We start from the raw sequence: 6,644 nt of genomic DNA on the forward strand, positions 1-6,644 counted from the left end.
TTCGAGTTTTGGTGCTAGAATTGGTCTATAATCATTACCTTAAACTGTTTTGGATTCATAAAACCTGTTTTTGATGTGGTAATGATGATGGTGGACCAATTTCAAAGTTATAATCAAAATTCCATGATTTTATGTGTTCATATAATTCTTGAAATTTTGATGATCATGTTCATGTTCTTATGAATTTAGAAGATGATAGGAATTATTTGTTGAATTGTTTAGAATTAATTCTTGATCATTTATGTGTTTTAATGGAGTCCATAATTTGTCCTCAAGTTATGGATATCCAAAGGTCACTTTTCTTTAACACACACTTAAAACACATAAGTTACATGAAAATGAAGAGTCTTCATTTTTATGAACCTTTAATTCATAAGTTATGAAATGAAAAGTTTTGGATGGTTACAAAAGATGAAGAGTCTTGTCCTTAAGTTATGGAGGTTCAAGAGTCACTTCATTAATAAATATATAAATAAAGTGTAACCTTAATTAATTCCATAGGTTATAAAATAAAGAAAAGTAATTCTTTTATTAGTTTAAAGTCTTCCATAACTTGTCCTCAAGTTATGGAACTTGAAGAGTTTTTGGATTAAAACTACTTTAAACACATAAATCATGGAATTAATTAGTTTTGAATAGTTTCAAAACTTGCCCTCAAGCTTTGGAATTTGTAAAGTTTCACACACTTTAATAAACTTTAATTCCAACCCCTAGAAGTTTTAAAAGTTAAAATTCTACCCTTATACTATTTATAACATTAATGGTTAATTATTATATATATGTATAAGAACAAGTCGTTTTACCGTTAGTAGGCCTCATTCACGAAGCCGGTCTATAAGGTGGGTATAAGGTTGTTGCCTATAAAATGGCGACTTAATGGGTGTCCACTCTCACCCACCGCTTGCTTGATCGGTGGAGGGTCGTTAGCCGAACGGGTAGGACAATGACTTTAAATTCTCATTAAAAGTATAATGATTATTATAAAGTAACTAAATATTTTTTATTTAATTCCCAATCTTAGTTACTTTAGGAAAAATGTGAATTTGGTGCTAGCCCATGGAATTCACACTTTGTACCTTACCAAGTCGTTGGTGGAGCGTGTGTGGTTAACTGGCACACTAACTTGGACTAGTAAGGATCACGAAGGGTGACTTAATGTTTGTCATAGATCAATGGAGCGTGTGTGGTTAACCGGCACATTGATTGGGTGATAATATTAAGGGTACCAAGTGAATTGGTATGGTTATTCACACCTTGTTTTGTGATCCTCGACATCCCAGTCACAAAATTTGAGAGGGCACACTCGAGATTGAAACATGCCATTGAAAAGTTCAATGAATCTCAAAAGATCTAGGAATTTCAAATCCAATTAAAACCTAATAAATTATTTCGTTTTTCATGGTGGAAATTGGTGAATCATCATTCGCCTACCTTCAAATATTTTATAGCTTGGATTACGGCACCCCTCTTCCAAATTATAAAATATTGTGTTGGGTCCTAGCCTTAATATTTCATATTGGGTGTTATATTAAGGACTTTGAATCAACTAACTTGATTTTCTCCCATTATAGATGTCTGGTTCAGACAACTATGATCTTCCCAAATCTCTTGAAGATGGTGTCCCTCGACATCATGCTTCACTTCCTCCACCTCCTCCAATTATTCTCCCTCACCCACAAGTTCTTGAAAAGTTTAAAGTCACTCAATCCCTATTGGCAAGCATAGTCTATGTGTGCTCACATCTTGGAGATAAAGTCACATATTGACAAGCCGGGAGAGTTGGGTGTCAAAGTCCCGTGAAAGTTGGATGTTCAATCACTTTCTTAGTAACATAGTGAGTCTCTTTGGGACTACTATGAGGCGGACTATGACATGACCCTTGATGATGTTATCTATTTGCTTGGTGTTGTGGAATCAACAATGATTTGGACCACCAGTAATGCAAATTTGATTAAAAGAACAACTTCCCAAGTCTACATGGACATTGACAATGGTAGCATTGGATATCTAGAAAAGGATTTCTCTTCCCAATGGAAAGGGATCGGCTATAGTCAACTCGGTTGACCAAATGGTAAAGAGAAAGGCTAAGTCTGAGATAGTCTCATGTGCCATTACCAAAGGGTCCATGTGTTTTGTTGCCAAAGGAAGGGGCATTGGTTGTGAAGCTGCCCTATTCACCTGAAAGGTCATAAGGTTGATCAAGTCAAGAGGTTTGACTCTACTTCGGGTAAAGTCCACTGTCTAACTCTATTAAGTTCCTATTTGGAGATTCTTATTACATAATGTGAATGGGTCACATGCTGATGTTTTTAAGAATCAAAGAAAAGATAGGAAGCTTAAAGTAAGTATATGTTGATTCTGATTGCGAAGGTGGGTTTCGATCGCATGGTTTGGTAATCAGAATTTTGAGCTGTTGCTTAAGAGTTATAATATATTGCTTATGAATAGATAACAACAAGGTTTTCATGTGGATTGTAAGGATAAGTTTTTCCGCAAAGTTTTAAAATAGAAGAAAAAAAGGTTTTAATTTTATTTATTTTAAAAATATCCTTACAATGGCATCTGTGGAAAATTGTTGCTTATATGTTTCCAGTAATAGCAATATTGGAAAGTGGATTTGATTCTTTCATTTGTGGTAGTGTCTGAATTTACCAAATGAGTTCATCACCCAAGCTTCAATTGGACAGAAACTTGGAATCATACAAGTTGTATTGTATGATGAATGAGAATTTTCATCTTTGAAAATTAAGACTAATTCTTTGATCACATGTATATGTGAGTCAATTGAAGGACTAAGGAATTAGGTACACTGGGTGTGCGCTGGTCAAGGTCCACCACAAAGATTGATTTGTCATGATTTACTAAAGATTAGTAAATATGATTATACTTATAAGGTTAAGTATAATTCTGTAACATTGGAAAGGTTACAATGTATGACAAAACAAATGAGAAGAATCAAATTAGGCAGAAAGATAAAAGTTTCTCAAATCTGAAAGGATGGGAGAGTAATTTAGTATCGTATTTCATGATCATCTTAATGATTATGAAACCATATCACAAATTCATACTCTAAGGACGTCTTAGTGCATTGTTATGGCTAAGAAGAGAGGTCATGAATTGTTGGATTGGTTAAGATCGAGAAGATGAGTCATACTTCGTTCCAAAACAATTCTTAGAGTCATACTCCAAGATTGTAACTTTGAGTGACATAAAGGAAGATTTATTAACACTAGTCAAATGTAAGTGTAAAATGTTTCTACCCTTGTACATTTGAGATTGGTAAGTTGTGATGTCTTGGATGAGACAAAGACCAACTAAGACCAATTGTGTGAAGTGTTAGTCTTGATAAGAATCCGCACTATCCCTTGAATATTTGTTTTGTCAAGGAATGGTTCTTGACTGGGAAAACTTATATGTCAAGGGGACAGTGGGAGCCTTAAAGATCCTGAAAGAGTTTCAAGATTTAATCAAGAGTAAAACCTGTAATTTATCACTAGCACACGACTTAAGGTTTGCAACCTACCGTGTTGACATAATTCTTATTTCTGTACCTACTTCAAATAAGTTGAATTTGCATGTGAGTTATCAGAGTTCAACTTGGAAGCATTGGTGGGCCTTGTGCTACCAAGGTGACAAGAAACTAAGATTGAACAAGTTTAATCCATGTAAGGCTGAATTTGTCACTAACCTGATCTTGTGATTATGGTTTTGACAAATTCACATGGATAAGAACTCATACACTATAAAATCTAAGTGTCATAAGGTTTCTCTCCGATTCATGAAAATGATGGTGAGGAAACGCTTTCACTAAGTAGATTTTACGTAGATATCAATTGTGTTATTTACATTTTCAAAAGTCGTTAGTGGAGCGCGTGTGGTTCACCGGCACACTAACATGGACTTGTGAGAAATGGCAACGGTTGAAAATTGTTTAGACACACATGTGAGCTATCTAAGAAAGGGTGTATGAATCTAAATTTCAGAAGTCCAGCAGATTTCTGGAAATATGTCAGAGCTAGTGGGAGCATAAGTGTTATGCTAATAATCATCATGTTAGTGGGAGCATGATTATTACGTTTAATGTTGCAAGTTAGTAATGTTAATTATAGAAAACAAAGTTTCAATTCGTGAAGTTGCAGGGGTTGAAAAGTTGTTTTGCTATAATTAAGGGAGAGGAAATTATACTTCATTTCAATTCTAAAAGCTTAGATTGAGATTTTAATCATCTTTAGTCAAGAATATATATATATATATATATATATATATATATATATATATATATATATATATATGAATTTTATGTTGGAATGGTTCATCTTGAAGAAATTCTATATATATTGCGTTTTCAAAATTCGATTATGATTACGACATCCCTCTTCATAGTTAAATTTTGAAAAACATGGCAAATAAAAAATATTGTTGCAAAAGACTTGTCTAGTATCATGTCTTTATGTCAAACATCATGAATCGTGTCCCATATGCTTCGGATATAGGATCGATTGCATGTGCTATAATATTCATCTTTTCTAAATTTTCCAAATGCTTAAGGCATTGAGAAGGGAAAAGTCTAGAACTGGATATGACTAAAGTGATTAAGCAATTGTCGAGGACAAATCTGAGGTTCGCCAAAGATTGATTGCTTAGGGACAATTGGAAGTATGATGTAAGTTGTCGGAAAGGACCATATTGACATATTCCGAAAAGAAGTAACTCTTGTTCGGAAGTGATAGTCAAAATGGGACTATGGAAATGTCTCCATAGGTGGAAGTTATTCAATCTATGTAAGATTAGAAAACCTTAATGCAAGAAGGATGTTCAAAGCAATGTACTTTGAATATGAGACTTCCGTTCCATAGAGGTTGACCTTCTTTGGAATACTCTGTAATGACTGGTGACAAGGTTTTGGTGACTTTGTGAATAATCATTACAAAAGGAACATTGCATAAAAGTTTAAAATCTAACAGTTTTTTTTGGTAAATGATAGGAATCGGGGATTCTCACATTTACAATAAGGATTTGGGATTGTGAAATGAGTTTCATTGGAATCATGTTCAATTGATCTACATCACAATGTAAGGATCATAGACAAACATAGTGTGCATACTTGGAGTATGGCATAACTATTGTTTTAGAAAACAAAGTGTACATGTTAGGAGCATGGGACGACTGTTGTTTTTTATTCAAGTCTTAAGTTGATTGTTTGAAACATTATACAATGAATAATGGGTAATCAATATGATGATAAATAAAAGGTGGTTCTATTTATATTCAAAAGGGTTCTGAGACCATATTGGATTCGATTATTATTGTGTTTCACTTTGCATGTTTTGACTTCCAAAATAGCTAGGTTATTCTTTCCGAATGACTAAGTTATTTAAACACTCCACAGTCGTTCATATGTTGGAAGTAGGTATGAATCAAGACTGTCATGAATCGAGTTTATAGATGGCTAAATAGGTTTAGTCATAGCAATGGTTGCTACAACATTCATGAGTGCTCATAAGTTATGAGTATTGGAATAAACCCACGCTCACTTGTATCACTTCATGGAATTTATCTCGAGTGATCGTGAGACGGTAATATCATATAAATCTTCAAACCTAGAGATATGAGTTGTTACCTATGAGTTGGTTGTGCATTGATTGCATGTAAACGCATCAGTAACTTGATGTTATAAAACGTGCCTTTATGTACAATTCAACAAGTAGTAGAACAAGCATATGAGTCGAAGTTTATCTGTTCCTTCTAGAAATAGAAGCGATATCTGGGCCCCTCGATGATTTTGTTGTGACCTATGTACCGGCCGGTCAGAACTAAATTGATGTGTTCGATTAAGTTCTTTGTCAAACAAATCGGAAATCGGGAAACAAACTGCTGGACAATAAGTACGACGTTGTTCCATGTATTTGTCCGGCTAATATCATGAGAACAGAGGAGTATATGATCACTTATCTAAAATGGCGCTTCATAGTTCAACAGAGTTTTCTTCATAGTTCAATGGAGTTTTCGAGAGCTACGATTGCTGGTTGGTTCCTGAAGTAACATACACAAATATAGTTATTAGACTTATCCAAGTGGGAGTCTGTTGGATAAGGTGTCTAAGTCCATAACTTATTTGGTATATACTTGACCCGACCCGGCATGGTCCATTTGGGTTGCATTTCATCCGAACTATTTATGGATAATTTTATGAGAGTTATACACATATGTTTATTAATATATTATAAGTTATAATATATTAATATGAAGTCATGTTATTTAATTAGTCTTAGTCTTAAATTAATTATGAATTAATTTAGAGATTAAAAGGAAGACTAATTAAATTGTGGGCTATTGTTTTATATGGTGTGGGCTAACACTCATTTGTTAATGGGCTAGGCTTATATGGAAGTCCATGGATGATCCATGGAGCTTTTAACCCATGGATCCTTGGAAAGGAAAGGTCATGGGTTATTAGGGTTTCACCCTAACCATGCACACTATATAAGCATGCTTATGGAGCATGAAATGGCAACTAGTGAACTAGTGTGTGTGTGCTTGTGTGTGGCCGAAAATACAAGTGTGTATTCTCTCTCAAAGTTTTCCAAGAGTTTGTGGTGTTTTGTGATTCCATTTGAGGCATTCACACTATTGGTGCTTGGCCC

The sequence above is a fragment of the Lactuca serriola genome, chromosome 6 (genome assembly GCF_051521515.1).
Source record: "Lactuca serriola cultivar US96UC23 chromosome 6, Lser_US96UC23_V15, whole genome shotgun sequence".
In the NCBI taxonomy this organism is placed as follows: Eukaryota; Viridiplantae; Streptophyta; class Magnoliopsida; order Asterales; family Asteraceae; genus Lactuca; species Lactuca serriola.